This window comes from Peromyscus californicus, unplaced genomic scaffold (assembly GCF_007827085.1).
Source record: "Peromyscus californicus insignis strain IS unplaced genomic scaffold, ASM782708v3 Scaffold_23__1_contigs__length_62951481, whole genome shotgun sequence".
Classification (NCBI taxonomy): domain Eukaryota; kingdom Metazoa; phylum Chordata; class Mammalia; order Rodentia; family Cricetidae; genus Peromyscus; species Peromyscus californicus.
The window spans coordinates 60314470-60327357 of NW_026294534.1; the positions used below are offsets into that span (position 1 = coordinate 60314470).

Consider the following 12888-nt stretch of genomic DNA (forward strand, 5'->3'; position numbering starts at 1 on the left):
AGGGGGCGGGGCCACCATAGCGCCCCGCCTCTCCGCTCTACGGAGCTTGGAAACAGGAACGCACCAACCGCAGGGGGCGTCTGTGGCGTGCCCTCAGATGGGGCGTGGCCTCCGTGCGCCCCGCCTCTCCGACGCGCTGGCGCCCCGCCCTCTCAGCTCCTCCGGAACCCGGAAGTGGGAGCGCGCGGGGGAGCGGCGGGCGAGGCGCGGCGGGGCGGGGCGGTCTGGAGCAGCGGGCGGGCTGGCGAGCGTCCGGGCGGGGAGCCGGTCCGGGACCGGCGGCGCGCGGCGTTCGCGGTCCAGGTGAGTTCTCGCGGCGACGGTGAGCGGAGATCCGAACCGGGGTTGGTGCTGGGGTCTCGTGACGCGACCTGGGGGACGCGAGGAGGCTGATGGGGACGAGGCTGGCGGGCTTACGGGGCTAGACGGCGCCTTTGAGCAGCGGCTGCGGAGAGGACGTGGCTGAGGTGGCAACTGGGGGGTCTCAGGAAACCGGGGAGGCCAGGGAGGCGGAGCCGAGGGCCCAGGCTAGGGAAAGAAGCGTCTAAAAATGCAATGCGAGCCCTCGGGTGTCAGCGAGGTCCCCGCGCGCTCCAGGAACGGGACAAGGTCTGCGGCAGCCCGCTATTGGGAGTGGAGCGTGCAAAAGATGGGCCTGGAAAGCCACGCAATAACAGCTCCAAAAAGGGCCTGAGGAGGGGAGAGGAGGAGGAAAGGGCTCCAGCGGCCCCGGAGATGACGGGGTGCAGCCTCTGGAGGCTCGCCCCCGCCTTCCCCTTCTTGATTCATCTTCCTGACTTCACACCCCGACAGCTGGGTGATCCGCGGGCGAGTCCCAGCGCCCTCTGGGTCTGTCTCTCTACTTTGGAACGCGCATCACTTTCCGCTCAAGAAAGGACTAGCTGGGTTCTAGGGGAGCTGGGGAGAAGTTCTAACACTCCAAACTGCGTTTCAGAAGGAAGGGAGCTGCATAGGGTGGAAGCCACCCTCTCAAGAGAGTCGCATCCTTTGACTTAAATGGGTAAAAACGACATACAGGAAATGTGTCCCCCGGCAGTGGTTGTGAGCTCAGCCCCAGGGAAGCACAGCTGCCAGCAAGCCCTCCCTTCTTTTTCTGGGGTCTCCTAGCTCCAGGACTTCATAGGTCAGGCCTATTTGTGCCTCTTTAGCTCGGGTGCCAGCATTAAAGACATCCACCTTGCAGCCCCTCCCATTACAGCTCCTTCCTTTGCTTGAATAGTGTCTGGTCTTTGAGACTCCAGAATCTTAAGGTGTCCAGGAATGGCTGGAGATGTCATGGACAACTGTAAAGTTGTTGTCACAGGCCTGTCTGCTCCTACAAAGGCCTGGAGCTGCCTAGTTTTGATTGGCATAACTTTCTCCTTTTCCCTCCCCCATTGCCTGGATCTGCTGTGTGCTTGCAGAAGGAAGGCCAGGTTTAGAGCTCTGTTTGGTACACGAATCTGAATATAAAGAAAGTCTCAGAGACGTGACTGCCCTATTCACTTCCAGAATGTTCTGGAAGAAAGCTTTCAGCTTAGCTTGCTTCAGGGCACACTGTCCAGTCATGCCTCTTACAATGTCAAAGACTGCTTGGGTCTGGAGACCCCAGGGAGACCCTGAGTCTTCCAATGCCACGGCCATGTGATTTTCTCTGTGCACTCAGCATGTGACTCCGTGGGGGTCTCCTGGAGGGAAGTGCCTTGTGTCTGGTGCAACACTCTCTTGCTGTTTCCTCCTCTGCAAAGTGACTGGATTGGGCTATGTCAGCCTTTTTCAAGACCTAAGCCCACCTATTAACTTTTGTGTCTCTGGTACATACCCTTTGGTTTTATGCAGCCCTGACTTTTCTCTGTCTCCTGCCCTGCAGTCCTGGGCATGGAACTTAGAGCCTCACACATGCATGCTGGATAAGTTGTTTCACCAAGGAGCCACACCCCCAGCCAGGTGTCCAGTATGCTTGCACAGAGCACAAAGCTATGACTTCGACCACCTGGTCAGGTAAAACCTTCTCTCAAATCTAGCTGGTGACCATGTGAGTCATTTGGGGACTCAGGACTCCTGGCTTGACACCCTTCCAGACAAGAGACCATGAAACTGTGGCTTCCCCTCCCTCATCTCTCTGGAGTGGCATATGCTGCATGGGTCCAAAGTCTAACTGAGTAAGAGCTGGTTGTGCCAAGTGCTTGGCCGCCTCCTGAGAGCAGAGCTGAGATCTCCTTGTGCCTCAGAGGGATAGCTCCTGTCCTTTTTCATAGAAAGAGTGATATTCCTATCCGGCAAGCCCTTACAGTGACAGGTGGGATGGGCTATCACAGGGGCAGAATCGGGGACACCAAGAATGAGGCTTGGGATGAGTGGAGTCTGTTGTTTCCTCAGAAGAGGTGGCTGACCCCCAACTAAACATGGAAAGCCATGTCAGTGATGAACCCACAGTGACAGGACCAGAGACCCCATCGCTTTGCTCTTTGGCACACTTGCTGTCTCGGCTGTCTTTTCCAGGCAACCACCAGACCAGGAGAGGGTCTTTGTTCCAATTTCCCAAAATGGACTCAGGCAGGTGCTGGCTTTGAATATGGATACCTAGACTTTCTAGAACCAGGAAACATGGCTGGGAGGCTAGGCCTGTGCTCTAGCTCTTAGCACATGCAAGGTGCAGGCTTCTCCACCCCAAAAGAGCAAAATGTCAACAAGTCCTTGAACCCCAACCCTCTACAATAGCCCTTAATCCACACTTAGCTGCAAACTGTCCTGACATCTGGTGTGGGGTCCTTCTTGGCTCCCCAGGCTACCTTGTCCACCCTATGATGCTGTGGTGTCTCTGGCTCACATCACCTCGAGGATAGTAACCTAAGATGAAGACAGGTGGTGTGATGTGGTGTGGGCCCCATGGAATGGACCCAAGGTGAGAATAGATGCTGTGTGTGAAAATATGGCTGCAGCCCTTTCTGGCATCTGCAGGAGTCGGGGGAGAGGTGGGGAGACCTTGGATGCTAGATTTTGCTGACTGCTGGGTGGGAGGAGGGCAGGTGGGCAAGATGAAGCAGCCTGGCTGGCACAGCAGGGCCATTGTCTCTCTTGCCCTTGTCTCATCACTGACCTGGGTTTCTGGAGACTCTGTCCCCATCTAGAAACAAACTGTCACTTTTCTTGCAAGATTAGATGTACCAGACTCCATTCTCGGGGGTTGTCTGATTGCCATGCCTCTGATAAAGTGCATTATCTCCTCTATGGGCCTAGGCCCCCGAGGTACCCATCCTTTCCCACACTGTTGAAGTTCTTTGGGAGTTTGTGTGTGTGTGTCCCTTGCTGTCCCCTTTTCCTGCCTGTTCCGTTTGACCCCTCCCTCACCAATGACCATGACATAGTTGCTTCACCTCAGTGGGGGAAGGTCGTCCACTCTGGGACACATCAACTGATGATCCTCTCTCAGATGTGGCCCCCCCCCCCCACTGTGTCCCACCTGCCAGGCCTTTGTGTCTTTGAGGTCCCCAACCCAGCTGTGCCAGGCAGCCCCTGCCCGGCCCACCATTCAGCCAGGCCCAGGCGTGGCCTCCTCACAGAGCAAGACAGGCCCTTCTCTTTTGCCCTCGTGGTCCCCGGAGGGGCAGAACAAAGGGCCTTGTCTCTGCATTGCTATCCACTTTGGCTGGGAAAAGCCTCCACGATTAGGCACGTTGGAAAAATGCAGCCTATGAGCTAGGGATCTGCTCATTTCCTAGTCAGGGATCCCTGAGAAGTGATTCAGGGGTTCAGCCTGGAGGATTGTGGGGTGATGAATAAGCTGGCAAAGTTGACTCATTATGTCGTACGCACATGTGTGTACGTGTGAGGTGGAGTCAAGCTGGAGCTGATTCTGACAGGCTTGCGTCTGCCACAGACTGGATGGACAACCCACAGGGCTTGACTGCCATGAGGTTCTGACGGCCAGGAGTCCAAGACCAAGGACGGGTTGCGTGGTAATCTACCCGAGGCTCCTGGGTGGCCCCCTCTTCCCCCTTTGTCTCCTGTCATCTTCCTCTGAGCCTGTCCGTGTGTCCTACTTCCTCCCAGGAGGACACCAGCCACACAGATGAGGGTCCGTGTTGGGGACCTCGCTTTATTGTAATCACCATTGTGAAGAACCTTGTTTCCTGATACAGCTGTCTTTAAAGTGCAGGGGTGGGCAGCTTGGAGCGGGCTCACGTGCAGGCCCAGCAGAATTGCTGAGGCAGGAAGAGCCTGAGTTTGAGACCAGCCTGGGCTGTACAGCAGGAGTCTCAAGAAAAGAACAAAAAGTAAAAGAAAGGAAGCATCCTGGACTTTAAGAATTGAGTTCATGAGCGAAGGGTGGGGGCATCTTGGCCCTTCACACTGGACCAGTGACAAACTTGGTTTTCAGCCAGTAGAGGACTTTGGGGAGACAGATCATCCCCCCCCATGCTGTGTTCATCCAGTTTCTTCTCTGTTGAATAAACACTTTAAGGAGTGGGTAAGTTGGTTGGCCACATCGACTCTGGAAAGGTCCTGGTGAGGGAATTCTCTGGATCCTACCCTCCTATGTTCACGGTGAATCCAGAGAGGCTGGGATTCTGCCTGGAAGGAGCTGGTAATCTTTGGGGACTTTTTTCTGGTGTGTGTGGGGAGAGTTGTCCAAACTGGCCTTGAACTCCCACTCTCCCTGCCTCAGCCTCTCAAGTGCAGGATGATAGGCCTGAGCCACCACACCTGACTTTCTTGTGGTTTACAAGGGGCAGTTCTAGAGTTGGCTCAGAGCTATGAGTACTGGGTAACGGGCCAGATGAAACTTACAAACAGCACAGATTGGGTGCCATATTCTAGGCATTTCTGTGTCACAGAGAGCAACATCCCTAAGCTACGCCTTCGTGGACCCAGTACCGTCTGAGACGATTGGTCAAAAGGAGCTTCTGGAAGGTTTTCAGAATCTTTCAGTGAGGAGGGAGGGTTGACTGGGAGCCAGGCTTGGAGCTGGCCCTCAGGGACAGTGAGGGGAACAGGAACTGTTTTGTCTGTGCACTCAGGAGTTCACACCCTGGCAGGAGCTGTGAAGGTGTCCAGGGCAGAAAACTTCTTCCTAGAGCCATGGGGGAGGCTGGAGAGATGGCTCAATGGTCAAGAATGCTTGCTGCTCTTCCCGAGGACCTGAGTTCAGTTCCCAGCAGCCACTGTGGACAGCTCACCTGTAACTCCAGCTCCAGGTGAATCTGACACCGTCTTCTATCCTCTGCAAACACTGCACACACAGCATACAGTCAACACAAACACACTTAATTAAAAATAAATAATCTCTTATGGAGTACTAGGGAGCCAGGCCTTGGAGGTAATAATGTTCCTTCCTGACCAGCAAGGCCACAGCTGTGCAGCAGCAGCAGGCACCCAGACCATGGGTCCCCCCTGCTACTCCTCCCAGAGTCAGAGCCTGTTCTTCGGTGAGTGATGCCAGGAAGGGGCTGAGAGATGACATTAGGGACTCCTGTCTCTCTCCTCAGGTCACTGGGACTTCCCCAGGCACTCATTTCCTGATGAGGATGCTCGGATCCCTGGGCTTGGCTTGGGATGATGACCGGATCTCACTGTCATATGTAGATGGAGTTTATCTGGGTGGGAATAACTATGGAAAGGAAATTCGAGCAGAAGAACCAGACCTACTGGGGACCTGGACCTTTTCCCTGGGAGATGATTCTGAGTTTGCTCACAGGTTTAGCAGGGAAAGACCAGGCTGCTGATGCAAGTGGTTATCCCCCAAGGTCACTTCTCACACCTCTGCTGGATCTGTCTCGAGCCTTGTGGGCATGCGGAGGAGCCAAGCTACCATCTGTATCCCTGAGGCTCCAGGGCAATCCCCAAGCTGTGTGACACTCACTCTGGTTCAAGTGTGCTTCTCTGCCTCTGAGAGGAGATGTTTGGGGACAGGTTGTTATTCTCTCTAGCAGGCAGTGCTGTGCATTGTGGGACTTGAGCAGCATTCCCGCCTTGGTCTGTGAGGAGTCAGTGACACCCATACTTCCTGGGGTGACATTGTCTCCTGAGGACAGTCAACCCAGAGGTGGTCACTGTTGTACACATGAGACATGCTTTCCATGCTACCCGTCCATGCTGGCCCTAGGACCTGGGCTTTGCTTGGTGACGTGAGTGCCGCCGAGCCCCCATGTGGATAGTTTTCCAGTGGGTTGGGTGGTGAGTGTCACCAAAGGTGTACACAAGGTCAGGGCATGTGGCACTGAGTCTCCTGGTTGCATCCCTTCTCACAGGTCACAGAGGCCACGCTGGGTCCTGAAAGTGGAGCCAGGTCCCTGTGTACTTTGGAGGAAACTTGACAGGAGTTTGTTGTTGTTAATGTCTGGGTTTTGTTTTCAGTGTTGGGACCAAACCTGGGGCCACCACATGCTGGGCAAGGGCTCTGCCAGAGCAGAGGACCATCTCCAAATCCAAACTCCTAAATTCTCCCAAACCTGAAGCTTTCCAAGCCATTCACATGACGTTACAGATGGAAGATTCCTCACGTGGCATCATGAGATGCATTGCCGTCAACAGAGACACAGTGCAGATATTGCAGGGGTCTCCTGGGGGCTCTGATGGGAGGAGGCCTGACCGACGATGTCAGGGGTTGGTGTGGAGGCTTTTTGGCTTATAGTTGGGTGGGATCTTCAACATGACCTTTTTTTTGTTTTGTTTTTTTGAGACAGGGTTTCTCTGTGTAGCTTGGAGTCTATCTTGGAACTCATTCTGTAGGCTAGGCTGGCTTAGAACTCATAGAGATCCACCTGCCTCTGCCTCCTGAGTGCTGGGGTTAAAGGCATGTCCCGGTTCAATCTCCTTTGTACAAATTTTTGCCTCAGTTTCCCAAGTCAGGCATGTATCACCTTACCAAGCTCCTTTTTTTTTTTTTTTGTATTTGTAAATGTAAAATCCAGAAAGATTCAAAATCTAAAATCCTTGTGGCCCCAGGCATTTCCTACAGGGGATTCTTGACCTTTGGAAATCTAAGAGGCAGTGTTTTTTGAGTGGCTACTTCATTCCCAGCCTGAGAACCAGACCCACATAGCAGCCTGTGTGAGATGGAGAGTCCCATGGTGTGACATCACTAGGGAGTTCCCACACAGCAGAGCCGTTAGTTAGGTTGGGGAAACCCACTCAAGAGTCTGTTACTAGGTCGCTGATGAGCCTACCATCCCTGGGCCTTAGGTGACTCCAACCCCAGGGCCTTAAGTGATCTTCCCTCCTAGGCTGTACGTCAACTGCCCTTCAAAACAAGTTGGGAGCCCTACTCACTCTGAGGCAGGAAGGTTAGGAGCCTAAGGCCAGTATGGGCTCCATGGGAGACACTGTTTCAGTAATAAAAGGGGTAGGTAGGAGGTTGAATGATTTCCTGACCTCCCAGGGGCTGGAATAAGACTCAGCTGTGCCACAAGCTTTTAAGTAGCAGGCAGGATGTTGGGGCCTGCTCCTGGGGCCTAGTGACAGATAGTCTGTGGAAATTCTAGAGAGGTCCACAGAGATGTCTAGTCTGTGCTTGGGACTCACCTGCTTGCCGGGGTCCTTTGCCTTTATTTTGCAGCCTGTGGAATGATCCGGGCATGGGGAATGATCCAGAACCTGGTTGCTCACAGGGCCTGTGCTCTGCCTCCCACCTGCAGCCAGAGTCTGCTTGCTTGTCATAGGTCTGACCTTTGCCACTGTAAGCTCCCCTGATAGCTGCAGAGACCCCTGCGTGGGGCCTTCTTGCCCCAGGCCCTCTAGCAGTCCCCACAGTGTCCCTGTCTGACACAAGTGACAGTCTAAGCTCCTTCCCACATTTGACCATCCCTACTTTGGCTTCTCTCATATCCACACTGGACCCCCTATTCCCTGACTAGCCCCAGCTGGCCTATGCCCCACAGTCCTCACTTGTAGTCCTCACTGCCCCATGCTCCTTGTATGCCTGGCTCTGCATTCCCACCTCCCCGTGACATGCGGGTTTGTGGGTCTCCTCGCTCCTCAGATGGCAAGTCCTTTGCTGTAGTGGATGGTTTTCCTGACCCTGGAGGCCCCTGATCCGCCTATGCCGGTAGGGTTCCACCCAAGTAGTTGTAGCCAGAAATGGTGCTGAGCATATCAGTCCTGTCCAGGGTGCCTAGGGACCGTGTGACTGTGGGAGTGTCTTTTGCTCTGATTGCCTGTCCTTCACCTCCTTCCTGGCCACTTTCTCAAGATAGTAACCCAGTACCAGACCCTACAGACACTGGAGAGGTGCTCATTGATTGGAAAGGAGGGTGAAGGGGGCCCAGGCTGTCATTCCAGCATTTGGGGAAAATGATATAGGAAGATCAGGAGTACTAGACCATCATGGGCTACAGAAACTCTGCTTCAAAGAAGACAGGTGGAACAGGGCAAGGGCTCAGTTGGTGGAGGGCTTTCCTAGGGTACACATAGCCCCGAGCTCCATATCAGCACCATATAAACATGCCTTGACATCCAGGCAGGAGGGAAGACCAGGACCTGAAGGTTTGCCTCAGCTGCATGATGAGTTAGAGGCCAGCCTGAGCTACAGGAGACCTTGTTGAGAGAGATGGACAGACAATGGCTTTTCAAGACACAGGCAGGTAGACCCCAGGTAGGGTGAGCTGCCTTGAGAGATGGGTGACCGAGTGGGTATCAGATGGTAATTAAGGTGGCCCAACTCAGTCTTGCGGGGGGGGGGGGGGGGGGGTTGCTGTCTCCACGGCACCTTGTCCCTCAGCTAGCAAGAGTGGCCTCAGGAAGGAAGAGTGGCATGTTTTGAGTCCTGTTGTGGAGTTAGGAGAGGCTCTTCAGGGTCCCTCTTACCGTGCTCAAGCTGGGGAGACAGAAGGCCACAGTTTCTTCTGGGGCTTGCTGGCAGCACCCCAGAGCCACTGCATGTAGAACACCCCATGTACCCTCTTGTGCACCTAGATGTGGGTGCTGGGTTGTTATAAGTGGCTACAAGACAGATGACTTAAGACAGCAGGGATAGAATTTTCTTGTTTTAGAGGCCAAGTCCCAAATCCTGGAAACTTCCTTCTTCAGAGGCTCCAGGCGGAGGCTCCTTCCTGCCTGTTTAAGGATCTGGGACTTGGTGGCCTGTGGCTCTGGTCACATACCACTAGTCTCCAACTCTGCCTTCCGCTGAATTTGTTCTTTATTATGTCCTTATCTGAGCCAGGGTGTTGATGAGTAGCCCTACTGGCCTGAACTTCTAGACCTTCCTGCCTCAGTCTCTCTAGTGCAAGGTCAGCCCTGGGGCTGTAGCTCCGTGGTAGAGTGTTTGCCAAGTGTGCATGAAGTCCTGGGTTCCATTCCCAGTGCTGAAAAGAAAACAAAAAACAAAACCTTGAAACTCAAGTACTATGTACACAGGAGTGTGCCACCATGCCAACCTTGTGTCTTCTAAGAGTGCCAGACATTGCATTTAGGGCTTGTTCTAACTTCCTACAATATCTTCTCAACTCTCGGGTTCTGTCAAGACCCTCTTCCCAATTAGCTTCATACACCAAGGTTCTTGGTGTGGATCTCAGCGAGTGGCCCTGACAACTTCCGGCCTGGAGAATGGTGCCCTCCATGCCGGCTCACACTGAGAGCCTTGGCTAGAAGTTACAGCCCTCTACTTTGCCCCCAGCTTGTGGCCCTTGGCCATCCTGGAATGTGGCCTTTCAGCAGTGTCTGGGCCACTAGACACCTACAGTTCTCCTGGTATTCCATGCTAGACTTTGACTGGAGTCCAATCAACCCATGCTGCATTCCTAGGGCCACCTACAGTGTTGTTGTTGTTTTCTTTATTATTTGCAGTGTTGGGAATGGAAACCAGGGCCTTCTGCAGGGTAGCCAATTACTGTAACACTAAGCCAGGCCTGCAGCCTCTCACTTGGGGATTTTAGGTAGGGGCTCCACCGGTGAACCATACTTGCACCCAGCTCCTCACTGTGTGGTTCTAGGCAGGGCTCCACCCATGAGCCACGTCATCTCCACTTAGGGGTGGAAGTTCCTCTTGTGATCTCCTATCTCCTATCACTGGACCATCCCTCCTAGAAACTGAGCTGTGAAGTGCTCTCTTAACTCCCAGCTGACCTTTGCATGAGACTGTCTTCTATCTGGGGCTAGGATGGACGCTGGGTTAGGGCTGTCCTGAGGCTCCTCAGCTCTGATCTCTGCAACTGTCAGATCAGCTGGTTTCAGCCACTCGTCAGCGCATTTCAGATTCTTCCAAATAGTAATTAGGTGATGGGCGTGGTGGTGCATGTCTGATCCCAGCCCTCTAGAGTGTGATGGTGCATGTCTGTGATCCCAGCCCTCTAGAGTGTGGTGGTGCATGTCTGATCCCAGCCCTCTAGAGTGTGGTGCATGTCTGTGATCCCAGCCCTCTAGAGCGTGGTGGTGCATGTCTGTGATCCCAGCCCTCTAGAGTGTGGTGCATGTCTGTGATCCCAGCCCTCTAGAGATTGAGGCAGGAGAATGGGCTATTCCAGGTCAGCCTGGTCTATATAGCCAGACCCTGTCTTGGGGAGAGGGGAGTGCAGACACATACAAATACAAAAAGAAACTGAGGGCCACAGGGAACAGAGAGGGACCATGGGTTCTGGTGGATTCCCCCACCACTCAGCCCATCCTGCCCTACGGCCAGCCTTCTCCTTTTAACTGGGGAATGATTTCATCCGCTAAACACTTGGCTTCAAATTATGGCCTTATATAAACGAGTCGGCTGCCCTGCTCTTTGTGGGGCCCCATTCTGCCTCCTCTGGTGAATTCCAAAGTGGCTGCCAGAATGTGGCTCCAAGCCTGGCTCTTCATGCAGGAGGCTTGGCATGTGTGGAGCCTGAAGAGTGGCTGCCTGTGTCCAGCCCAAATCTCAGCCCTAGGGCCTCATGTAGTCCTTGCATGGGTCAAGAGTTGGTATCTTCCTAGAGTCCAGATTGCTGCTAAAAGCTTGGTGTGCATTTGCAGGGGTGTGTGTGTGTGTTGAACTCAGGTGCTGCATGTTCATGCATGTGGAGCCCAGAGCAGGCTGTCTCTCTCCTCTGTCCCTTGAGAGAGGACATGCTGCTGTTAGGTGAGGCTGGCTGACCATTGCACTCTCAGGTTCCTCCTGTGTCCATACCACCCCCATATGCTGGGTCACCACATGCAGCCGGCATGGATTTGTTTGTTTGTTTTAGACAAGAGTCTCACTGTATAGCTCTGGCTGACCTGAAACTCACTACCTAGACCAGGCTGCCCTTATCCACCTGCTTCTTTCACATGGGTTTGGGGATTCAAACCTGAGTATTCATTGTTGGGTAGTGAATGTCCTAGTGACCAAGCCCTCTCCCCAACTGTCTTTCAGGTTTCAGGAGGAATGCTTGGGCCAGGTATGGCCGCGCTCACCTGTGCTTGGCACACTGTGGAGATTAGACAGGAGGGTCAGTCATGTGCTGGACCAGCCTTGACTGCAGATTGAGACCTTGTCTCAGAATACGTGGGAACATCCCAACTTACTGTGCTGCTAGCTGTGATGTTAGCAGAGACACGGTATGCTACAAGCATGTGCGCACACACACACACACAGAGGCACATCATCTGCTTCAAGGACTTTTCCACATCCCCTGAGGGAATCCTTTACCATAGGTTGCTCCCTCCCCAGCCCAGGACAGGCACTAATGTCATCGATGTGCCTTCCTCTATGGAGTGGCCTGTCTGGGAGTTTCTCATTGATGACTCATGTGCCACGTGCCCTCTTTAGTCTGGCTGCCTGCCCTCAGCATCCTGGCTAATTTTTTTTTTTTTTTTTTTTTTTTTTTTTTTTTTTTTTTTTTTTTTGCGGGAAGGGAGCAATCTCACTATGTACTCCTGACTGGCCTCAACTGGTGGCAATCCTCCTGCCTCAGCCTCCCTCGTGCTGGGATCACAGTGTGAACTGGGAAGTTTGACTGCAGCATTGTGTTTTTGAGGTTCGTCCACACTATTGCATGGGCCTGAACCTTATTCCTTTTTGTGCTGAGTAGTATTCTGTTGGCTGGAAGGTCTACATTCTACTACCCAGTTTTCTGTCCATAGTCATTTTGTTTCTGAAAGCTCCCCTTGGATGATCTACTAGGTTGATCTGATTTTGTGACGAAAGGGTTGGGGTGTGTGTGTGTATGTGTGTGTCTGAATATATGTACTCAAGTACATGATGGTGTACATGCATGTAGATGCCAGATGATAATGTCAGATGTCTTCCTCAGTTGTGCTTCACCTTAGTCTTTTGAGGCAGGGTCTTTCAGAAGCTACACAGAAGGCTACCAGAAGCTACACAGAAGGCTGGCCAGTGAGCCTGGGAGCCTTCTGTCTCCTCTTCCAGTGCTGGGTTGTGAACACAGTACCACGTTTGGCTTTGCCTTTTTGTTTTGGTTTTTCAAACAGGGTTTCTCTGTGTAGCCCTGGGTGTCCTGGAACTGGCTCTGTAGACCAGGCTATCCTCAAACTCAGAGATCCATCTACCTCTGCTTCCCCAGTGCTGGGATTAAAAGTGTATGGCACCACTGCCTGGATACATGCTTGACTATTTTTTTGTTGTTGTTTTTGTTTTGTTGTTGTTTGTTTGTTTTTTGAGACAGGGTTTCTCTGTGTAGTTTTGGTGTCTGTTCTGGATCTCGCTCTGTAGACCAGGCTGGCCTTGAACTCACAGAGATCCACCTGCCTCTGCCTCCCAGTGCTGGGATTAAAGGCGTGCTCCACCACTGCCCAGCTCATGCTTGACTTTTTGTGTGGGTTCTGGGGATCAGGACTTGCCTCACGCATGGCAGGCACTTTGCTCACTGAGCGTCTCCCCAGCTCTAAGGGAAGTGTTTTGTACAAGTCTTTAGGGACTGCTTCTGGCAGCTTGGTTTTTATTTTTTTCTGCATATGTGTGGGGATGGGGGTGGGGGTAGGTAT

At 53.1% G+C, this 12888-nt stretch overlaps 1 protein-coding gene across 4 annotated transcripts in view; it reads left to right on the forward strand.

Annotated features, from left to right (window-relative positions):
* The first annotated feature begins 180 nt into the window (after positions 1-180).
* The window catches only part of Myo9b (myosin IXB), a 99886-nt gene continuing 87178 nt past the window's right edge, over positions 181-12888 (forward strand). For 3 of the 4 annotated variants that reach the window (XM_052752499.1, XM_052752501.1, XM_052752502.1), the window contains exon 1: positions 181-303. The gene's annotated coding sequence lies outside the window, so the exon portion shown is untranslated. Of the gene's footprint in view, positions 304-5093; positions 5199-12888 lie in introns of those variants that run through there. The other variant, XM_052752500.1, reaches the window with a different exon arrangement.